Below are 25,668 nucleotides of genomic sequence, written 5' to 3' on the forward strand. Positions count from 1 at the left end.
CTGACACACAGGCTTATAGGACAGTCTAGCCACTGTCAGAAATAGCAGAACAAAGTAACACTAGAGATAATCTGATGGCAAGAGGCAAGCGCAGGAACCCAAGCAACAGAAACCAAGACTGCATGGCATCATCAGAGCCCAATTCTCCCACCAAAGCAAACACAGAATATCCAAACACACCAGAAAAGCAAGATCTAGTTTCAAAATCATATTTAATCAGGATGCTGGAGGACTTCAAGAAAGACGTGAAGAACTCCCTTAGAGAACAAGTAGAAGCCTACAGAGAGGAATCGCAAAAATCCCTTAAAGAATTCCAGGAAATCATAAATAAATAAGTAGAAGCCCATAGAGAGGAGTCACAAAAATCCCTGAAAGAATTCCAGGAAATCATAAATAAACAAGTAGAAGCCCATACAGAGGAGTCACAAAAATCCCTGAAAAAATTCCAGGAAAACACAATCAAACAGTTGAAGGAATTAAAAATGGAGATAGAAGCAGTCAAGAAAGAACACATGGAAACAACCCTAGATATAGAAAACCAAAAGAAGAGACAAGGAGCTGTAGAAACGAGCATCACCAACAGAATACAAGAGATGGAAGAGAGAATCTCAGGAGCAGATGATTCCATACAAAATGACTGACTCAACTGTCAAAGATAATGTAAAGCAGAAAAAGCTACTGGTCCAAAACATACAGGAAATCCAGGAGTCAATGAGAAGATCAAACCTAAGGATAATAGGTATAGAAGAGAGTGAAGACTCCCAGCTCAAAGGACCAGTAAATATCTTCAACAAAATCATAGAAGAAAACTTCCCTAACCTAAAAAAAGAGATACCCATAGGCATACAAGAAGCCTACAGAGATCCAAATAGATTGGACCAGAAAAGAAACACCTCCCGTCACATAATAGTCAAAACACCAAACACACAAAATAAAGAAAAAATATTAAAAGCAGTAAGGGAAAAAGGTCAAGTAACATATAAAGACAGACCTATCAGAATCACACCAGACTTTTTGCCAGAAACTATGAAGGCCAGAAGATCCTGGACAGATGTCATTCAGACCCTAAGAGAACACAAATGCCAGCTCAGGTTACTGTATCCTGCAAAACTCTCAATTAACATAGATGGAGAAACCAAGATATTCCATGAAAAAACCAAATTTACACAATATCTTTCTACAAATCCAGCACTACAAAGGATAATAAATGGTAAAGCCGAACATAAGGAGGCAAGCTATACCCTAGAAGAAGCAAGAAACTAATCGTCTTGGCAACAAAACAAAGAGAAGAAAAGCACACAAACATAACCTCACATCCAAATATGAATATAACAGGAAGCAAGAATCACTATTCCTTAATATCTCTCAACATCAATGGCCTCAACTCCCCAATAAAAGACATAGATTAACAAACTGGATACGAAACGAGGACCCTGCATTCTGTTGCCTACAGGAAACACACCTCAGAGACAAAGACAGACACTACCTCAGAGTGAAAGGCTGGAAAACAACTTTCCAAGCAAATGGTCAGAAGAAGCAAGCTTGAGTAGCCATTCTAATATCAAATAAAATCAATTTTCAACTAAAATTCATCAAAAAAGATAAGGAAGGACACTTCATATTCATCAAAGGAAAAATCCACCAAGATGAACTCTCAATCCTAAATATCTATGCCCCAAATACAAGGGCACCTACATACGTAAAAGAAACCTAACTAAAGCTCAAAACTCACATTGCACCTCACACAATAATAGTAGGAGACTTCAACACCCCACCCTCATCAATGGACAGATCATGGAAACAGAAATTAAACAGAGACGTAGACAGACTAAGAGAAGTCATGAGCCAAATGGACTTAACAGATATTTATAGAACATTCTACCCTAAAGCAAAAGGATATACCTTCTTCTCAGCTCCTCATGGCACTTTCTCCAAAATTGACCATAAAATTGGTCAAAAATCGGGCCTCAACAGGTACAGAAAGATAGAAATAATCCCATGTGTGCTATCGGACCACCACAGCCTAAAACTGGTCTTCAATAACAATAAGGGAAGAATGCCCACATATACGTGGAAATTGAACAATGCTCTACTCAATGATAACCTGGTCAAGGAAGAAATAAAGAAAGAAATTAAAGACTTTTTAGAATTTAATGAAAATGAAGGTACAACATACCCAAACTTATGGGACACAATGAAAGCTGTGCTAAGAGGAAAACTCATAGCGCTGAGTGCCTGCAGAAAGAAACAGGAAAGAGCATATGTCAGCAGCTTGACAGCACACCTAAAATCTCTAGAACAAAAAGAAGCAAACACGCCCAGGAGGAGTAGAAGGCAGGAAATAATCAAACTCAGAGCTGAAATCAACCAAGTAGAAACAAAAAGGACCATAGAAAGAATCAACAGAACCAAAAGTTGGTTCTTTGAGAAAATCAACAAGATAGATAAACCCTTAGCCAGACTAACGAGAGGACACAGAGAGTGTGTCCAAATTAACAGAATTAGAAATGAAAAGGGAGACATAACTACAGATTCAGAGGAAATTCAAAAAATCATCATATTTTACTACAAAAGACTATATTCAACAAAACTTGAAAATCTGCAGGAAATGGACAATTTCCTAGACAGATACCAGGTACCAAAGTTAAATCAGGAAGAGATAAACCAGTTAAACAACCCCATAACTCCTAAGGAAATAGAAGCAGTCATTAAAGGTCTCCCATTTTACCAGAAGCGATCTACAGATTCAATGCAATCCCCGTCAAAATACCAATCCAATTCTTCAAAGAGCTAGACAGAACAATTTGCAAATTCATCTGGAATAACAAAAAACCCAGGATAGCTAAAACTATCCTCAACAATAAAAGGTCTTCAGGGGGAATCACTATCCCTGAACTCAAGCAGTATTACAGAGCAATAGTGATAAAAACTGCATGGTATTGGTATAGAGACAGACAGATAGACCAATGGAACAGAATTGAAGACCCAGAAATGAACCCACACACCCATGGTCGCTTGATTTTTGACAAAGGAGCCAAAACCATCCAATGGAAAAAAGCTAGCATTTTCAGCAAATGGTGCTGGTTCTACTGGAGGTCAACATGTAGAAGAATGCAGATCGATCCATGCTTATCACCCTGTACAAAGCTTAAGTCCAAGTGGATCAAGGACCTCCACATCAAACCAGACACACTCAAACTAATAGAAGAAAAACTAGGGAAGCATCTGGAATACATGGGCACTGGAAAAAATATCCTGAACAAAACACCAATGGCTTATGCTCTAAGATCAAGAATCGACAAATGGGATCTCATAAAACTGCAAAGCTTCTGTAAGGCAAAGGACACTGTGGTTAGGACAAAACTGCAACCAACAGATTGGGAAAAGATCTTTACCAATCCTACAACAGATAGAGGCCTTATATCCAAAATATACAAAGAACTCAAGAAGTTAGACCGCAGGGAGACAAATAACCCTATTAAAAAATGGGGTTCAGAGCTAAACAAAGAATTCACAGCTGAGGAATGCCGAATGGCTGAGAAACACCTAAAGAAATGTTCAACATCTTTAGTCATAAGGGAAATGCAAATCAAAACAACCCTGAGATTTCACCTCACACCAGTGAGAATGGCTAAGATCAAAAACTCAGGTGACAGCAGATGCTGGCGAGGATGTGGAGAAAGAGGAACACTTCTCTACTGTTGGTGGGATTGCAGACTGGTACACCCATTCTGGAAATCAGTCTGGAGGTTCCTCAGAAAATTGGACATTGAACTGCCTGAGGATCCAGCTATACCTCTCTTGGGCATATACCCAAAAGATGCCCCAACATATAAAAAGACACGTGCTCCACTATGTTCATCCCAGCCTTATTTATAATAGCCAGAAGCTGGAAAGAACCCAGATGCCCTTCAACAGAGGAATGGATACAGAAAATGTGGTACATCTACACAATGGAATATTACTCAGCTATCAAAACAATGACTTTATGAAATTCATAGACAAATGGTTCGAACTGGAAAATATCATCCTGAGTGAGGTAACCCAATCACAGAAAAACACACATGGTATGCACTCATTGATAAGTGGCTATTAGCCCAAATGCTTGAATTACCCTAGATGCCTAGAACAAATGAAACTCAAGACGGATGATCAAAATGTGAATGCTTCACTCCTTCTTTAAAAGGGGAACAAGAATACCCTTGGCAGGGAATAGAGAGGCAAAGATTAAAACAGAGACAGAAGGAACACCCATTCAGAGCCTGCCACACATGTGGCCTATGCATATACAGTCATCCAATTAGACAAGATGGATGAAGCAAAGAAGTTCAGGCTGACAGGAGCTGGATGTAGATCTCTCCCGAGAGACACAGCAAGAATACAGCAAACACAGTGGCATATGCCAGCAGCAAAACACTGACCTGAGAATAGGACCCCCGTTGAAGGAATCAGAGAAAGAACTGGAAGAGCTTGAAGGGGCTTGAGACCCCATAGGTACAACAATGCCAACCAACCAGAGCTTCCAGGGACTAAGCCACTACCTAAAGACTAAACATGGACTGACCCTGGACTCTGACCTCATAGGTAGCAATGAATATCCTAGTAAGAGCACCAGTGGAAGGGGAAGCCCTAGGTCCTGCTAAGACTGAACCCCCAGTGAACTAGATTGTTGGGGGGAGGGCGGCAAGGTGGGGAGGATGGGGAGGGGAACGCCCATAAAGAAGGGGAGGGGGAGGGGGATGTTTGCCCGGAAACCGGGAAAGGGAATAACACTCGAAATGTATATAAGAAATACTCAAGTTAATAAAAAAAAAAGTGGCTACCTAAGTACACTAAAAGCAATATACAGCAAGACAATAGCCAACATCAAATTAAATGGAGAGAAACATAAAGCAATTCCACTAAAATCAGGGCAAGGGAAGGCTGCCCACTCTCTCCATATCTATTCAAAATAGTTTTTGGAGTTCTAGCCAGAGCAATAAGACAACTAAAGTAGACAAATGGGATACAATTTGGAAAGGAAGAAGTCAAAGTAACTCTATTTGCAGATCATATAATAGTATATACAAATGACTCCAGAAACTCAATCAAAGAACTCCTACAGATAGCTGATAAACACCTTCAGCAAAGTGGCAGGATACAAAATTAATGTAAAAAAAGTCAAGATACTTCCCATCAAAATATCCATAAGAAATATAAAATATCTTTGTGTAACTATAACCAAGTAATTGAATGACCTGAATGGCAAGAATTTCAAGTTTCTAAAGAAAGAAATTGAAGAAGATATCAGAAAATAAAAAGATCTCCCATGTTCATAGATCAGTAGAATTAACATAGTGAAAATGGCCACCTTACAAAAGAAATCTATGGATTAAATACGATTTTCATCAAAATTCGAAAACAATTCTTTGCAGACCTTGAAATAACAATTCTCAACGTTATATGGAAAAAGAAAATAGCTAAAACAGTCCTGTACAATAAAAGAATTTCTGGAGATATCATGATCCCTGACCTGAAGCTGAACTACAGATCAATAGTAATAAAAGCTGCATGGTATTGGTATAGAAACAGAAAGGTTGATCAATATTATCAAATCGAAGACCCTGAAATATACCTACATACCTGTGAACATTTGATTTTTGACAACAATGCCAATACTATACAAGGGAAACAAAAGCATCTACAACAAATGGTGCTGCGCTAGTTAAATGTAGAAAAATGGAAATAGATGTGTAGTTACCATCCTGGACAGAACTCAACTTCTAGTGGATCTAAGACCTCAAATAAAACCAGATACAGTAAATCTAATATTACAAAAATTAGGGGAAAGACTTGAACTCATGGTACAGGAGACAACGTGAACAGAACACCCATAGCTCAGGTACAAAGATCAACATTTAATAAATGGGACCTTATAAAATTGAAGTTTATTGAACCTTATGAAGTTTCTGTAAAGCAAAGAATACCATCAATAGAATAATATTGAGGAAAAATCTTCACCAATCCTACATTGACAAAGGACTAATGTCTAAAATTTGTTTTATTTTATTTTTTTCCTCCATCTTTATTAACTTGAGTATTTCTTATTTACATTTCAATTGCTATTTTCTTTCCCGGTTTCCGGGCCAACATCCCCCTTAGCCCCCCCTTCCCCTTCTAAATAAGTGTTCCCCTCCCTATCCTCCCCCCATTACCGCCCTCCCCCCAACAAAAACTTTCACTGGGTGTTCAGTCTTAGCAGGACCAAGGGCTTCCCCTTCCACTGGTGCTCTTACTAGGCTATTCATTGCTACTTACGCAGTTGGATCCCAGGGTCAGTCCATGTATAGTCTTTGGGTAGTGGCTTAGTCCCTGGAAGCTCTGGTTGCTTGGCATTGTTGTTCATATGGGGTCTCGAGCCCCTTCAAGCTCTTTCAGTCCTTTCTCTGATTCCTTCAATGGGGGTCCTATTCTCAGTTCAGTGGTTTGCTGCTGGCATTCGCCTATGTATTTGCCTTATTCTGGCTGTGTCTCTCAGGAGAGATCTACATCCGGTTCCTGTCAGCCTGCACTTCTTTGCTTCATCCATCTTGTCTAATTGGGTGGCTGTAGATGTATGGGCCACATGTGGGGCAGGTTCTGAATGGGTGTTCCTTCAGTCTCTGTTCTAAACTTTGCCTCCCTATTCCCTCCCAAGGGTATTCTTGTTCCCCTTTTAAAGAAGGAGTGAAGCATCTGCATTTTGGTCATCCTTCTTGAGTTTCATGTGTTTTGTGTATCTAGGTAATTCGAGCATTTGGGCTAACATCCACTTATCAATGAGTGCATATCATGTGTGTTTTTCTGTAAAGAACTCAAGAAGTTAGGCACCAACACCCAAAATAACCCAATTTGAAGGGAGGCACAGAGCTAAAAGAGAATTCTCAAAAGAGGAATTTCTAATAGCCAAGAAACAAAGAAAAGTTCACTGTCCGTAATCATCAGGGAAATGCAAATCCAAAGACTCTGAAATTCCACCTTATGCCAATCAAAGTGACTAACATAAAAAAACTCAAGGGAATGATATAGAGCAAGGGGAATATTCCTCTATTGTTGGTGGGAATGCAAACTACTTGGAAATAAATTTGGCAGTTTCTCAGAAAATTGGGACAAATTCTCTCTCAAGATCAGGTATGCTACTCCAGGGAATACACCCAAAAGTTGCCCCACCTTTCCACAAGGGTATTTGCTCACCTATGTTCATAGAAAGTTTATTTGTAATAGCCAGAAACTGGAAACAACCCAGGTATTTCCTCAACTGAAGAATAGATAAAGAAAATGTGGTACAGCTCACTATAAAATAGTATTTAGTTATTAAGAAGGGCATCATGAATTTTGCAGGCAAATGGGTAGATGTAGAAAATATGATTCTGAGTAAGGTAACCCAGCCCCAAAATGATGTGTATGATATGTATGCACTTGTAAGTAAATATTATCCATAAAGTACAGAATAGCTATACTACAGTACACAGACCCCCAAACGACAATGAGGCCCCAAGGGAGAATTCTTGAATCTTGCACCAAAGTAGACATGACTGATGGATGGATGGAGGGAACTTGGTGAGAGAAGGAGTGAGGAAGAGAAACACAGCAGGTGGATCAGGTTTAGAGAGAGTGGAGAGGAGTTAATTGAAATTGGCAATGGACAAGAGGGAATCTCTAGGATATGCCAGAGACCTGGGACAGGAGGAGAAAGTACAAAGGAGTCTAAGAGTGAATCTTACTGAGACTCCTAGCAATGGAAGATATGGAGCCTGAAGTGACCATCTCGTGAAGCTAGACAAGACTCCCAGTGGATGGATAACAAAATCTACCCACTCACAGAGCGTTAGAACAAAATCTGTCCTCTCAGCAAGATGCTCAGGGATAAAGATGGAGCAGAGACTGAGAGAATGGGCAGACAATGATTGGCCCAAATCGAGGCCCAACCCATTGGCAAGAAGCAATCCTTGACACTACTAATGGTGTTGTGCTTGACGATCAGGCAAGGGCTGGACCTATGCTCCCTGCTTCACATATGCAACAAATATGCAGATGAGCATGGACTGTCCTTGAATCTGTTGTCTGCCCATCAATCCCATTCCTCTAACTGGGCTGCCTCATCTGACCTCAGTGGGAGAGGATGCACCTGGTCCTGTGTGACTTGAGGCAGGGTGGGGTGGTAGCCAGGGGGTTCCTCCCTTTATCAGAGGAGAAAAGGAAGGGAAAATGGGAGGAGGAGCTTGTAAAGCACTGAGAGGAGATGGAGTGTGGGCTGGTACTGGAAAGTAAAGTGAATAAATAAATTAATTAATGAAAAAGAACAGAAAAATACAAACATAAATACAAAATAAAACCATGTATGCAATTAATTAAACAAAAAAAATGGATGTATGAAACATCACTCTCCGTGGAGTTTGCAATTTCTGATAATAAAGCCAAGTACACACAGCTGCTCACTGCTTCCAGATCGCCTCTAAACCAGCACAGCAGGACAATCTTAGTGAATTGTTATGCTGTCATAGATGAACATGGACATCACAACATCCTGCCCATTTGTTTTTCTGTTCTCACAAAGGCAGCATCCTAAATATAGTCATGGAAGATAATTGGAACAGCAATGTTTCCTTGGTGTGTGTAAATCCAGATTTAACTACCTGATTTGACCTTACAAGTCAATGCTTAAGATCGTCCATAGCCACTCAGAAGAATCATTGGGGTGATTAAATGAAACAGTGTGTGCAAAATGCTGATCCGGAATTCTAATGAGTTGGTACTAAGACAAACCCACTGGCAATTTTTGGACCAGTATTGCCCCTCCATGACTATTTTATATCTCAGTTAGTACCATTGTCTCATAGCACATGAATTAAGGGTATTTTATAACCAAGAACATTTCTCTAACCCCTATTTTCTCATTACAAAAGCATCTAATTCACAGGACACTTCTTAAAATGAGAAAAGACAAACACATCTGTGGCACTGACAATCTCTCTCTTCCCTGTCCAAGATTTTATCAGTCACTTTTTTACAGAGCAGAAGCCAGATTTTAGACTCTTCCTCAGCTCCCAATAATTGGATTAGAGCTCATGGCAGAAGCCTATCAGACATCACTCGCAGGGAAATGCCGTCCGATGCCATGCTTCTGAATCACTGCTCAGAAGGGGAATTGAATTTTAGAAGAGGAATAGATCGAACATAGGCAAGAAAATAACATTTGAAAAGACAAGACAAATATTCCTTTGCACATCTTCTAAGTTTTCTGTATCATGATTAGAGATATATTCAGAGTTAGAATGGATAACAGCATCTGAAGAGGATAAAGGAACAGAAGGAAATGCCCAGTGGCATCTTTGTCCAGTTCATAGCTCAAGGTGCCTATTACCCTACAGATTATGCTCACCATTGCTTTATTCTTTGAAAAATTACTGCCTTGAATCAGTGCTCCTAAGTCAGTTTTCTTCTGGACCTCTGGTACAAATCATGACATTCACTAGACTCTCTCTCTCTCTCTCTCTCTCTCTCTCTCTCTCTCTCTCTCTCTCTCTCCCTGTGTGTGTGTGTGTGTGAGTGTATGTGTGTGTGTCCGTATGTGTGTAAGTGTATGTGTGTTTATATGTGTGTGCTTGTGTATGTGTGTTTGTATGTGTGTGAGTGTATGTGTGTTTATATGTGTGTGCTTGTGTATGTGTGTTTGTATGTGTGTGAGTGTCTGTGTCATGTGCAGAGTAAATCTTCATATATACATACATATATATACATGTTTACAAAATCTATCAAAAATTAGAGAGTAGTATGCCTACAACAAACCCAGATTTCAACTATTCCATCCATTACTAGAGTATGCTGTATCTATCAGAAACAGACGCTTCCCAGAATATTTCATTTTCCTTTGTCATATAAAGCCAAGCACATCACAGTTTGCTTTTGGTTTATTTTTGGAAAATGAAATAGAAAAATGCATCCTGTGATTAACATCTGACAATAAATATAACAGTCGATTAAAATCATGATAATATGATGAAGATGATGATGAAGATAATTATGATGATGATGATTATAATTTTTTGGAGTTTGCCTGCCAATCCTTTGAATAGTTTGTATTTGTGTGCTTTAACTCTCACCCTCTTGCTTGTCCTTTTTCTCCCTTCTTTTCTTCCTCTCCCATCCACTTAAGTTAGGAAGGAGTAAAGAGACTAACTGATAAAAGAACATGAGAGAGAGAGAGAGAGAGAGAGAGACAGAGAGACAGAGACAGAGAGACAGAAACAGAGACAGAGACAGAGAGACAGAGAGACAGAGACAGAAACAGAGACAGAGAGATAGAGAGAGAGGAAAAGAGAAGAGTAGAGAAGAGAATAGAAGAGGAGAGGAGAGGAGAGGAGAGGAGAGGAGAGGAGAGGAGAGGAGAGGAGAGAAGAGAAGAGAAGAGAAGAGAAGAGAAGAGAAGAGAAGAGAAGAGAAGAGAAGAGAAGAGAAGAGAAGAGGAAAGAGGAGTCAGGACCTAAATTAAAATCACCTATCCCGTTCTAGGCTCTCCTTGATGAATCCCTGCCTTCACACTATATTTTTTACTATCTAAAGATTATTGTACAATATCATCTCATCAAAATTCTGTGTGAGTTTCCCTCTGATTTTTCCACAAGACCATAAACCCACGCACTGCCTCCAACTGCTGCTCACCTCTCTTATGTACAATATACCATGTACAGTGAACCAATACTTAAAGACCATAAGCATTTTTGCATGTACTAATTAATGTAGTTGTTGAAAAATAACATTTTTTCAAAAGAACCAAATATGTGGAATCATTATAAATACCCATCAGGGGTTAAACATACAATAGAAATGTATGCATGCACAGGCACACAATATTGTTTGCTATTAGCAAAGAAGGACATTCTGTCATTTGTAATAACATAGAATGTTGGATGATATTATGCTAAGTGAAATAAAGCAGATAGAGAGCAACAAAATTTCCCCCACCACACATGCCTAAGAAATTTAAACATGAAAATCTCAAGAAACTATGTGGATGGATCAGTGTTCCCAAAAATCATGGAAGACAATAGGGACAGGGAATGGGGAAGCACTGAAAAAGGGTACAAATTTTCATCTATGCAAAATAAATCAGAGGTTGAGATCTTATTGTAGAATCTGCCAATTAATGTTGTATATAGTGTAATACATATCTTACACTTCTAAAGTGTTAATTTCAAATATCTTGACTATAACACGTGCAAGTAATTGAGATAATAGATATATTAGCGTGATACAAACATTCACCATTATATACATCTATTAAAATAGCTATCACCCTGTGTGGTCAAAAATGTGTATAAATATTATTTACCAAATTAAAATAATAAAACCTAAAAGCACTTGATTGAATGAAGTTTTGAAATCCAAGAAAGCGTAAATACACGGCTGTATATATGGCTAAGTGATGGTAGATATTTAGAAAAAGAGAATGATAATGATAGATAGATGGATAGATAGATAGATAGATAGATAGATAGATAGATAGATAGATAGATAGATAGATAGATGATGTATATAGAAAATAGAATAGTATAGATGCATATCAATATTCTGGATGATAGAGTTAGGCCCTGACTTCTATTAATTGCTAAAGGATAATGATGGAAAAAGTGAAATGTATCAGGTACTCCATAGTGTACATGTCTATCTGACTACGTGAGTATGAATATAGACTTCTCAATGTTTCGTTTTTGCTATTTCTTAGTTCATTTCCCCAGTGAATAATTGCCAATTTGAATAGCTGTCAACATAAGTCTATTCTTTCAAATTTGACTTTTTCTTTTTGATTCAGTAAAGTTGAAATGTTATTTGTTACACAAAAGCCTAACCCTAGGTAAGATGTTGCCTAATTGTGATCCCATCTCCAGGAACAGAGTTGGATAGCTTCTTGTGACTGACTGGTACTCAGTCTTTCCTTGTGAGTGTCAAGGCCATAGAAAGACTCTATTTCATAGAAAAGATTGAAGGGTCCTGAGGACTGACAATGTCCTCTGCACTCCACATGCATGATTATACACCTACAAACACATGAATTTCCCACCTGTAACACACACACAAACGGGAGAGACAGAAAGAGAGAGACAGAGACAAAGACATACAGAGACAGAGAGACAGAAACAGAAAGTCTTAAGCATATTGTAAAATACAGGGAAGTTATATGGTGCCAGTAGATCCCGTCTAATGTCTCTGAAACAGCTACACATCAGCAAGAGGGAGGAACTTTGGTAGAGAAAGCTAGCACCCTACTTGTGGCAGGAACCCTACAAGTCCTGGTTGCTGCTGTGAGGCTGTTCTTTTTTCTCTCTTAGTGTCACAAGTGATGTGAAGTTAAATCCTCTTTTAGAGACTGTTATTTTTTGCCATTTTCATTAATTAATTTATTTATTTTGTCTGCTGATTGCAGCTCCCTCTCGGCTTTCCTCCCAGTCCCACACTCACAAAGCCCTTCCCACACTACCCCCTCCCCCCTCCTCAAAGTACCTTGGGTACCATCCTGCTCTGGGACATCTAGTCATAGTAGGACTAAGTGCATCCTCTCTTGCTGAGGCCCAACCAGGCAGTCCTAGAGAAAGGGGATCCAATGGCAGGCAATAGAGTTTGAGACAACCCTCCTTCCAATTGTTAGGGGACCCACGTTAAGACCAAGCTGCACATCTGTTACAGATGTGTAAGAGGCCCTACATGCTCTTTGGTTGGGGTTTCAGTCTCTGGGAGCCCTCGAGGGCCCAGGTTAGTTGACTCTATAGGTCTTCTTGTGGTGTCCTTGACCCTTCTGGTTCACTGAATCCCACACCCACTTTTTAAAGGCTCTCTGAGCTCCTGATGTTTGGCTCTGGGTTTCTGTATTTGTTTCTATGAATTGCTGAATGAAGCCTCTCAGAGACAGTTATACTAGGCTCCTGTCTGCAAGTATAGCAGAGTATCATTAATAGTGTCGGGAGTTGGCTCACTCTTATGCAATGGATCTCAAGTTGACACACTCATTGGTTGGTCACCCTGTCGATCTGCTCCATGTTTATCCCTAAGAATCTTGTAGGCAGGACAAAGTTTGAGTTGAAGGTTTTGTGAGTTGGAAGATGTCCTACTCCCCACAAAGGAAGTCCTGCCTGGCTATTGGAGGTGGTGTCCATATCCCCAGCTACTAGAAGTTTTAGTTAGTGTCATTCCCATAGATTCCCAGGAGCCTCCCCCATCCCAAGCCTGTGGTTCGTCTCAGAGATGACTGCCACTGATTCTCACTCTCTCTCTCCCAGCCCTCTCTAGCTCCTGATCTCCCCCAAATCTGATCCCTGTCCCTGTTTCTCTCCTAACTGCCTCTCCCACCCAGTTCCCTCCTTCCCTCCAGTTCAGTAGTGTATTTTATTTCCCCTTCTGAATGAGATTCATGCCTCCTTATTACTTAATTTTTTTGGAGTCTGAATTACAGCATGATTATTCTGTACTTTACAGCTAATGTCCACATATAACTGACTGCATAAGTCACATAACTCATTTGTTTTTCTGGGTCTGTGTTACCTCACTCAGGTACAATGACTAGTGCGTTGTACTTTTAAAGGTCTGAGACTGAATATTTTTAAGTAGCAGAATTTAAATTCAATGAGAAAGAAAACTTGCTTTGTTCTATTGTTTGCTTTCAAATTAATGTGCAGCCTTAGGTCATTCTCAGCTAGAAGGGTTATAGATGCTTGAGTTCATATCAAAGTTTTTTGTATTTTGCTACAAATGTTTTTAAAAGTCAAGCTCTCTCAGATATGCCCAATGGTCATCATTTCAATTCTGCTTCTGTAAACCTGTTACTATACATTACACTGCCACTTCATGAATTCCACTATAAACTGAACTATCTGATGGTCATGATCTGTCACTGTGTTTGTCATATGGATTCCCCGGTATTTGGCATAACACACAGACAAGATCCTAATGACCTATATATCTTACGTAGCTTGTGGAATTAATGCAGTGTTTATACAGTTATAGATTTGTCAGAGACAAGGATATGAAACTCAGAGTATAGGATTTTGGATGGCAAAACTAGAGGCAAAGAACTGGATGGGGGAAAACTGTATTCTCAAAATATTCCTTTGTGAGCAAGGCTTGGTTGGCAAGCATATGTAAAGCGCTACAGCACAGACAGGTCAACTGTCCTTCTTTGACCAACTGTCGATTTATTACCATTTTTTACATTATCCTTTTGGTACTCTCTTGCTGGTAATGCATTTTCCAGTCTGGAATTAAGTTGAGATTAAAATATAATAAGACACATTGCCCTCCTCTTACCTTCATTCACTAATAACTCAGTGATGCCTGAAAACACAGGGTAGCTCATCCGATTGGCTGAGAGACATGTCTGCGACTACAGGTAGAAAACCTGAGTCCTCGAGATTTGTTTTTCATGAAGCATTATTTGATTCACTTTGAAAGGAACATTTTTTTGCTGACTCAGGATTAATGTGATCTAAACCTTTGACAGATATAGTCATCGTTTGGTGAAGACCACCCTTCTAATAAAGCCAGAGGAGTTTGCAGAACAGAAAGATAAATAAATGTCTTCTAAACTTCATTTCAATCCCACCTTTGCCAACTGGATAGCTTTAAATTAGAGCTTTGAGCCAAATGACCCATACCTCTAGTAAAAGTTCATGGATTTCTTGCTACAATGTCTGAAGCCCAGAGAGATGGATTCTACCTTGATGTTCTTGCCAAGGATTCAACATCTCTTTTAAAAATTCACAATCCAATATTTAGCAAAAGTTTGGTAGACACTCTTTCTTTTCTCAGCTGGCTGAAATCGTTTATTCCATTTGTCAGGATATCCACAGTGGATATCCTTATCTCCTTCCTCCAGAATCTTGAAGTGTCGCTGACCTCCTGGAGCATCCTCTGAGGATTAAGTTTCCTGGCCCCACATTCTAATGCTTCAAGTTAATGAACCGCATATTTGATCTTCATCTTCTCCTCAAAAAACTCAGATATTTCTTTTCCTATAAAACGAACCTGATAACCCGCAATCTGGAACCTGACCTCTGTTAAATTCAAGTTTGTTAATCTCCAACATTTTTACTCATGGCACATACTACTGTCTTCCGTATAACATACTGAAAAAAAAGTTTGCCAATGGAAGAAACTACTTATAATTCATGACTGGCAAGGCCTGCTGAGATCTTCCTGCAATAACAGTGGATGGGGAACAGACACTTGATTGTATTTTCTGCAATTTAGAGTCCTGTTCCTAGAAGTCGGTCTACTGGAACGGACAGACTTTCAAACCAAAATGATTATAAAAGGGGTTTTAAATAGCATGCAGCCTACAATAAAACAAACCCTGAGCTCTGTAACTGAAATCCATTTTATCCTTGTTTCATTAACAAACACTCCAGCATAGTGGACCCTGACAGATTGTGGTGACACATTTCTGAAAATATCACTTGAACCCAAGGAGACCCAACTTTTCTGGACCTTGCCGTCAAGTTAATAATGTCTTTTCATAATTTTTTTAAATTTTATTTATCTTTTTTTTATTAACTTGAGTATTTCTTATATACATTTCGAGTGTTATTCCCTTTCCCGGTTTCCGGGCAAACATTCTCCTCCCCACTCCCCTTCTTTATGGGTGTTCCCCTCCCCAACCTCCCTCCCTTACCACCCTCCCCCCAACAATCTAGTTCACTGGGGGTTCAGTCTTAGCAGGAATCAGGGCTTCCCCTTCCACTGGTGCTCTTACTAGGATATTCATTGCTACCTATGAGGTCAGAGTCCAGGGTCAGTCCATGTTTAGTCTTTAGGTAGTGGCTTAGTCCCTGGAAGCTCTGGTTAGTTGGCATTGTTGTTCATATGGGGTCTCGAGCCCCTTCAAGCTCTTCCAGTTCTTTCTCTGATTCCTTCAACAGGGGTCCTATTCTCAGGTCAGTGGTTTGCTGCTGGCATTCACCTCTGTGTTTGCTGTATTCTGGCTGTGTCTCTCAGGAGAGATTTACATCGGGCTCCTGTCGGCCTGCACTTCTTTGCTTCATCCATCTTGTCTAATTGGATGGCTGGGTATGCATGGGCCACATGTGCGGCAGGCTCTGAATGGGTGTTCCTTCTGTGTCTGTTTTAATCTTTGCCTCTCTATTTCCTGCCAAGGGTATTCTTGTTCCCCTTTTAAAGAAGGAGTGAAGCATTCACATTTTGATCATCCATCTTGAGTTTCATTTGTTCTAGGAATCTAGGGTAATTCAAGCATTTGGGCTAATAGCCACTTATCAATGAGTGCATACCATGTGTGTTTTTCTGTGATTGGGTTACCTCACTCAGGATGATATTTTCCAGTTCCAACCATTTGTCTATGAATTTCATAAAGTCATTGTTTTTGATAGCTGAGTAATATTCCATTGTGTAGATGTACCACATTTTCTGTATCCATTCCTCTGTTGAAGGGCATCTGGGTTCTTTCCAGCTTCTGGCTATTATAACTAAGGCTGCAATGAACATAATGGAGCACGTGTCTTTTTTATATGTTGGGGCATCTTTTGGGTATATGCCCAAGAGAGGTATAGGTGGATCCTCAGGCAGTTCAATGTCCAATTTTCTGAGGAATCTCCAGATTGATTTCCAGAATGGGTGTACCAGTCTGCAATCCCACCAAAAATGGAGGAGTGTTCCTCTTTCTCCACATCCTTGCCAGCATCTGCGGTCACCTGAGTATTGATCTTAGCCATTCTCACTGGTGTGAGGTGAAATCTCAGGGTTGTTTTGATTTGCATTTCCCTTATGACTAAAGATGTTGAACATTTCTTTAGGTGTTTCTCAGCCATTCGGCATTCCTCAGCTGTGAATTCTTTGTTTAGCTCTGAACCCCATTTTTTTTTAACTTGAGTATTTCTTATATACATTTCGAGTGTTATTCCCTTTCCCGGTTTCCGGGCAAACATCCCCCTCCCCCCTCCCCTTCCTTATGGGTGTTCCCCTCCCAACCCTCCCCCCATTGCCGCTCTCCCCCCATAGACTAGTTCACTGTGGGTTCAGTCTTAGCAGGACCCAGGGCTTCCCCTTCCACTGGTGCTCTTACTAGGATATTCATTGCTACCTATGGGGTCAGAGTCCAGGGTCAGTCCATGTATAGTCTTTAGGTAGTGGCTTAGTCCCTGGAAGCTCTGGTTGCTTGGCATTGTTGTACTTTTGGGGTCTCGAGCCCCTTCAAGCTCTTCCAGTTCTTTCTCTGATTCCTTCAATAGGGGACCTATTCTCAGTTCAGTGGTTTGCTGCTGGCATTCGCCTCTATATTTGCTGTATTCTGGCTGTGTCTCTCAGGAGCGATCTACATCCGGCTCCTGTCGGTCTGCACTTCTTTGCTTCATCCATCTTGTCTAATTGGGTGGCTGTATATGTATGGGCCACATGTGGGGCAGGCTCTGAATGGGTGTTCCTTCAGTCTCTGTTTTAATCTTTGCCTCTCCCTTCCCTGCCAAGGGTATTCTTTTTCCTCATTTAAAGAAGGAGTGAAGCATTCACATTTTGATCATCCGTCTTGAGTTTCGTTTGTTCTAGGGATCTAGGGTAATTCAAGCATTTGGGCTAATAGCCACTTATCAATGAGTGCATACCATGTATGTCTTTCTGTGATTGGGTAGCTCACTCAGGATGATATTTTCCAGTTCCAACCATTTGCCTACGAATTTCATAAACTCGTTGTTTTTGATAGCTGAGTAATATTCCATTGTGTAGATGTACCACATTTTCTGTATCCATTCCTCTGTTGAAGGGCATCTGGGTTCTTTCCAGCTTCTGGCTATTATAAATAAGGCTGCGATGAACATAGTGGAGCACGTGTCTCTTTTATATGTTGAGGCATCTTTTGGGTATATGCCCAAGAGAGGTATAGCTGGATCATCAGGCAGTTCAATGTCCAATTTTCTGAGGAACCTCCAGACTGATTTCCAGAATGGTTTTACCAGTCTGCAATCCCACCAACAATGGAGGAGTGTTCCTCTTTCTCCACATCCTCGCCAGCATCTGCTGTCACCTGAGTTTTTGATCTTAGCCAATCGCACTGGTGTGAGGTGAAATCTCAGGGTTGTTTTGATTTGCATTTCCCTTATGACTAAAGATGTTGAACATTTCTTTAGGTGTTTCTCAGCCATTCGGCATTCCTCAGCTGTGAATTCTTTGTTTAGCTCTGAACCCCATTTTTTAATAGGGTTATTTGTTTCCCTGCGGTCTAACTTCTTGAGTTCTTTGTATATTTTGGAAATAAGGCCTCTATCTGTTGTAGGATTGGTAAAGATCTTTTCCCAATCTGTTGGTTGCCGTTTTGTCCTAACCACAGTGTCCTTTGCCTTACAGAAGCTTTGCAGTTTTATGAGATCCCATTTGTCGATTCTTGATCTTAGAGCATAAGCCATTGGTGTTTTGTTCAGGATATTTTTTCCAGTGCCCATGTGTTCGAGATGCTGCCCTAGTTTTTCTTCTATTAGTTTGAGTGTATCTGGTTTGATGTGGAGGTCCTTGATCCACTTGGACTTAAGCTTTGTACAGGGTGATAAGCATGGATCGATCTGCATTCTTCTACATGTTGACCTCCAGTTGAACCAGCACCATTTGCTGAAAATGCTATCTTTTTTCCATTTGATGGTTTTGGCTCCTTTGTCAAAAATCAAGTGCCCATAGGTGTGTGGGTTCATTTATGGATCTTCAATTCTGTTCCATTGGTCTATCTGTCTGTCTCTATACCAATACCATGCAGTTTTTATCACTATTGCTCTGTAATACTGCTTGAGTTCAGGGATAGTGATTCCCCCTGAAGTCCTTTTATTGTTGAGGATAGTTTTAGCTATCCTGGGTTTTTTGTTATTCCAGATGAATTTGCAAATTGTTCTGTCTAACTCTTTGAAGAATTGGATTGGTGTTTTGATAGGGATTGCATTGAATCTGTAGATCGCTTTTGGTAAAATGGCCATTTTTACTAAATTAATCCTGCCAATCCATGAGCATGGGAGATCTTTCCATCTTCTGAGGACTTCTTCAATTTCTTTCTTCAGAGTCTTGAAGTTCTTATTGTACAGATCTTTTACTTGCTTGGTTAAAGTCACACCGAGGTACTTTATATTATTTGGGTCTACTATGAAGGGTGTCGTTTCCCTAATTTCTTTCTCGGCTTGTTTCTCTTTTGTGTAGAGGAAGGCTACTGATTTATTTGAGTTAATTTTATACCCAGCCACTTTGCTGAAGTTGTTTATCAGCTTTAATAGTTCTCTGGTGGAACTTTTGGGATCACTTAAATATACTATCATATCATTGGCAGATCTTCCTGGTTGCTGCCGCCACTGAGAGCTTGTAGGCAGCCCCCCAGGAGCAAACTTGAGCCTCGGGACCACAAGTAAGACCAACTTTTCTGCTGCAAGAGACCTGCCTGGTGAACTCAAGACACACAGAGGCAAAATTCCTCTAGGACCCAGCACTTCCAGTGTTACCAGGAGTCCCAAACCCGTGGATCCCGGCACGCAGCAGGTCTCTGCTCCCAAACCACGTGGGAGAGAGACCTCACCGCCTGGTCAGGTGGGCACTCCTGAGGCTGCAGAGTGGAAGAGACCACCAACACTGCTCACCCCTGCCCACATCCCTGGCCCAAGAGGAAACTGTATACGGCGTCTGGGTTCCCATGGGGGAGGGCCCAGGAGTGGCAGGACCCCTGCGCCTGAGACACCGCCAGAACCTGAAGGGACAGACCAGATAAACAGTTCTCTGCACCCAAATCCCGTGGGAGGGAGAGCTAAACCTACAGAGAGGCAGACACGCCTGGGAAACCAGAAGAGACTACACTCTGCACACACATCTCAGACGCCAGAGGAAAACACCAAATGCCATCTGGAACCCTGGTGCATGGAGGCTTCCAGAAACAGCGGCACAGATCTTCCTGGTTGCTGCTGCCGCGGAGAGCTCGCAGGCAGCACCCCACGAGCAAACATGAGCCTCGGGACTACAGGTAAGACCAAATTTTCTGCTGCAAGTGACCTGCCTGGTGAAAACCAGACACAGGCCCACAGGAACAGCTGAAGACCTATAGATAGGAAAAACTACACGCCCGAAAGCAGAACACTCTGTACCCATAACTGGCTGAAAGAAAACGGGAAAACAGGGTTACAGCACTCCTGACACACAGGCTTATAGGACAGTCTAGTCACTGTCAGAAATAGCAGAACAAAGTAACACTAGAGTTAATCTGATGGGAGAGGCAAGCGCAGGAACCCAAGCAACAGAAACCAAGACTACAAGGCATTATCGGAGCCCAATTCTCCCACCAAAGCAAACAACACTGACTATCCAAACACACCAGAAAAGCAAGATCTAGTTTCAAAATCATATTTGATCATGATGCTGGAGGACTTCAAGAAAGACGTGAAGAACTCCCTTAGAGAACAAGTAGAAGCCTACAGAGAGGAATCGCAAAAATCCCTGAAAGAATTCCAGGAAATCATAAATAAACAAGTAGAAGCCCATAGAGAGGAGTCACAAAAATCCCTGAAAGAATTCCAGGAAATCATAAATAAACAAGTAGAAGCACATAGAGAGGAGTCACAAAAATCCCTGAAAGAATTCCAGGAAAACACAATCAAACAGTTGAAGGAATTAAAAATGGAAATGGAAGCAGTCAAGAAAGAACACATGGAAACAACCCTGGATATAGAAAACCAAAAGAAGAGACAAGGAGCTGTAGATACAAGCTTCACCAACAGAATACAAGAGATGGAAGAGAGAATCTCAGGAGCAGAAGATTCCATAGAAATCATTGCCTCAACTGTCAAAGATAATGTAAAGCGGAAAAAGCTACTGGTCCAAAACATACAGGAAATCCAGGAGTCAATGAGAAGATCAAACCTAAGGATAATAGGTATAGAAGAGAGTGAAGACTCCCAGCTCAAAGGACCAGTAAATATCTTCGACAAAATCATAGAAGAAAACTTCCTTAACCTAAAAAAAGAGATACCCATAGGCATACAAGAAGCCTACAGAACTCCAAATAGATTGGACCAGAAAAGAAACACCTCCCATCACATAATAGTCAAAACACCAAACGCACAAAATAAAGAAAGAATATTAAAAGCAGTAAGAAAAAAAGGTCAAGTAACATATAAAGGCAGACCTATCAGAATTACACCAGACTTTTCGCCAGAAACTATGAAAGCCGGAAGATCCTGGACAGAAGTCATACAGACCCTAAGAGAACACAAATGCCAGCCCAGGTTACTGTATCCTGCAAAACTCTCAATTAACATAGATGGAGAAACCAAGATATTCCATGACAAAACCAAATTTACACAATATCTTTCTACAAATCCAGCACTACAAAGGATAATAAATGGTAAAGCCGAACATAAGGAGGCAAGCTATACCCTAGAAGAAGCAAGAAACTAATCGTCTTGGCAACAAAACAAAGAGAAGTAAAGCACACAAACATAACCTCACATCCAAATATGAATATAACAGGAAGCAAGAATCACTATTCCTTAATATCTCTCAACAACAATGGCCTCAACTCCCCAATAAAAAGACGTAGATTAACGAACTGGATACGCAACGAGGACCCTGCATTCTGCTGCCTACAGGAAACACACCTCAGAGACAAAGACAGACACTACCTCAGAGTGAAAGGCTGGAAAACAACTTTCCAAGCAAATGGTCGGAAGAAACAAGCTGGAGTAGCCATTCTAATATCAAATAAAATCAATTTTCAACTAAAATTCATCAAAAAAGATAAGGAAGGACACTTCATATTCATCAAAGGAAAAATCCACCAAGATGAACTCTCAATCCTAAATATCTATGCCCCAAATACAAGGGCACCTACATACGTAAAAGAAACCTTACTAAAGCTCAAAACACACATTGCACCTCACACAATAATAGTAGGAGACTTCAACACCCCACTCTCATCAATGGACAGATCATGGAAACAGAAATTAAACAGAGACATAGACAGACTAAGAGAAGTCATGAGCCAAATGGACTTAACAGATATTTACAGAACATTCTACCCTAAAGCAAAAGGATATACCTTCTTCTCAGCTCCTCATGGTACTTTCTCCAAAATTGACCATATAATTGGTCAAAAAACAGGCCTCAACAGGTACAGAAAGATAGAAATAATCCCATGCGTGCTATCGGACAACCACGGCCTAAAACTGGTCTTCAATAACAATAAGGGAAGAATGCCCACATATACGTGGAAATTGAACAATGCTCTACTCAATGATAACCTGGTCAAGGAAGAAATAAAGAAAGAAATTGTAGACTTTTTAGAATTTAATGAAAATGAAGGTACAACATATCCAAACTCATGGGACACAATGAAAGCTGTGGTAAAAGAAAACTCATAGCACTGAGTGCCTGCAGAAAGAAACAGGAAAGAGCATATGTCAGCAGCTTGACAGCACACCTAAAAGCTCTAGAACAAAAAGAAGCAAATACACCCAGGAGGAGTAGAAGGCAGGAAATAATCAAACTCAGAGCTGAAATCAACCAAGTAGAAACAAAAAGGACCATAGAAAGAATCAACAGAACCAAAAGTTGGTTCTATGAGAAAATCAACAGGATAGATAAACCCTTAGCCAGACTAACAAGAGGACACAGAGAGTGTATCCAAATTAACCAAATCAGAAATGAAAAGGGAGACATAACTACAGATTCAGAGGAAATTCAAAAAATCATCAGATCTTACTATAAAAGCCTATATTCAACAAAACTTGAAAATCTGCAGGAAATGGACAATTTCCTAGACAGATACCAGGTACCGAAGTTAAATCAGGAACAGATAAACCAGTTAAACAACCCCATAACTCCTAAGGAAATAGAAGCAGTCATTAAAGGTCTCCCAACCAAAAAGAGCCCAGGTCCAGACGGGTTTAGTGCAGAATTCTACCAAACCTTCATAGAAGACCTCATACCAATATTATCCAAACTATTCCACAAAATTGAAACAGATGGATCACTACCGAATACCTTCTCCGAAGCCACAATTACTCTTATACCTAAACCACACAAAAACACAACAAAGAAAGAGAACTTCAGACCAATTTCCCTTATGAATATCGACACAAAAATACTCAATAAAATTCTGGCAAACCGAATCCAAGAGCACATCAAAACAATCATCCACCATGATCAAGTAGGCTTCATCCCAGGCATGCAGGGATGGTTTAATATACGGAAAACCATCAACGTGATCCATTATATAAACAAACTGAAAGAACAAAACCACATGATCATTTCATTAGATGCTGAGAAAGCATTTGACAAAATTCAACACCCCTTCATGATAAAAGTCCTGGAAAGAATAGGAAGTCAAGGCCCATACCTAAACATAGTAAAAGCCATATACAGCAAACCAGTTGCTAACATTAAACTAAATGGAGAGAAACTTGAAGCAATCCCACTAAAATCAGGGACTAGACAAGGCTGCCCACTCTCTCCCTACTTATTCAATATTGTTCTTGAAGTTCTAGCCAGAGCAATCAGACAACAAAAGGAGGTCAAGGGGATACAGATCGGAAAAGAAAAAGTCAAAATATCACTATTTGCAGATGATATGATAGTCTTTTCATAATTTAATATGATGCACTAAACATGATATCCTTCTGTGTAGTGTATTCAGTGTGTTTAAGTTTAACCAACTGTAAAAGAAAAATGTCACTTATCATAATATAAGCTTTGGGGTTGCTCATAGAATCAATATTTACAGCCTAAGATAAATACATACTTGAATATCTTCCAAGCTCCTGAACCAAGTGTGTGTGTGTGTGTGTGTGTGTGTGTGTGTGTGTGTGTGTGTGTGTGTGTGTGTATGATTTGCTAAAAACATCCTGCAGATTGGATGCCATCTTAAACAACATATATCACATAAATGTTGAAAGCCACATGGGATTATAGGTTAATAGAATCTTTGTGAGTGGTATTCAGTGTGAGTTGAAACAAGTTAAATAACTTCTTCCCTAGTAAAACTCTCTTATGGCTACAGTAAAGAATTCGAATTCCTCCTTATTATTCAGCTGTGTCCTGCATACCTTATATCCCGGGAATTAGGAGGCAAAGGCAGATAGATCTCTGAGTTGGAGACAAATATGATATACTGAGTAAGTTTTAGGACAGACAGGTCCATGCAGAAAACAAAACCCTGTCATGTTAAACAAAATTAAGAGAAGAAGAGAAAAGAATATCTTCTTGGCTTCTGGTTCAGCTCCTGCCTTGAGTTCCTACCATGAGTTCCCTCATTGCCAACCCGAGATTTGAAAACTAAAATAAACTTTCCTTCAAGGGTTTTGTTTGTTCAGTTTTGTGTTTGTTTGTTTGTTTGGTTGGTTGCCATAACAATTTTATGTTAATTTTCTCAGATATAGAGCACAATAATCCATTTACACATGTTAGGTAAATAAAAAGTTAATGTTTAAACACCCTATAAATATATCTGTCCTGCTGTTAGAGTCTTTTTGTAAAATCTCAATGTCACTCATGTGCCTTGTTCCATAACTTGTAGTGTAATTTACTTGTATGTAATATTCTCATAGATGAATGCAAAATTTTATATAATGGAAACATGGGTTGACATGTCTAGTGCTTATAGCAATACAGAGGTATCTGATATAAGCATAGTATTTTTCTACTTTAGGAAATAAAATGGGGCTGGGAAAAATCATCGCAGTTTTTATTTTCACATAAAATGGGGAAACTAAGGTGAGTTAGAATTTCAACCAGAGAAGTTGAGTTTGACCAAATTTGCATGCCAAAATATGCATGCCTTAGAAAGTTAACTCATATGAAAATTTAGAAGCAATGGTGTGAGAAAAAATGATTTCTAAAGTCTTTCCCAAAAGTAGTACCCACAGAACCTTTGGCTATCTAATAGGTCTTCTGAACCTTTGAAGGAGTTTTAATCTGCCTTTTAAAAGATGAAAGCCACCTAATTTAACCCACAAATTAGTTCTGCTCTCACACAGCATTCACACTACTCCAAAGAAGCATGAGAAAAGCTACCAGAAAATCCCAGGGGAAGAGATTAGCTCCTAATCCTGCAAGTATTTGTCTTGGCCCTTAAGCAACATCATTTGAGTTCTAGAAAGCTCTATAGATAAAATGTCACCAAATGCTGTTAGGTACTAGGAAATGAGCAGACAATACTAGAACTTCAAGAACAATGCTCAACTTAAACATCATGTGTATTTTTGTGTCACAAATATATGAGATGTGATCAGACCAATATGAAACTATCTCCCTAAGGACATATGATCAAAGCCTCTGTAGTAACAGAAATGGTTTAGCTCAGAAAAAAATGACTTTTCCCTTGGTTTTTTGAAAAGAAATTTTGTCTTAAGATACTTTTTTTAAATGATAAAAATATTTCATAAAGAATATTTTTAAATTGTTCATTCAAATGGAGAATTTTGAATGCCATTGCACATTGGTTGTTCATAGTAGAACCAGTAATAACAATTCTTATTCATGCTCAAGAATGATACCTAAAATTTCTCTTTCCAAAATGTATTTATAAATAATGGATTGGTACCAGGTATATTCTCCCACCATATTTGAAAGTTATACTATCTCCTTCAACTGTGCTTCAACTGTGGCATGATAACTCTGGAAGACTCATGTCTCACTTTC

This window comes from Rattus norvegicus, chromosome 1, assembly GCF_021556685.1.
Source record: "Rattus norvegicus strain SHRSP/BbbUtx chromosome 1, alternate assembly SHRSP_T2T, whole genome shotgun sequence".
In the NCBI taxonomy this organism is placed as follows: domain Eukaryota; kingdom Metazoa; phylum Chordata; class Mammalia; order Rodentia; family Muridae; genus Rattus; species Rattus norvegicus.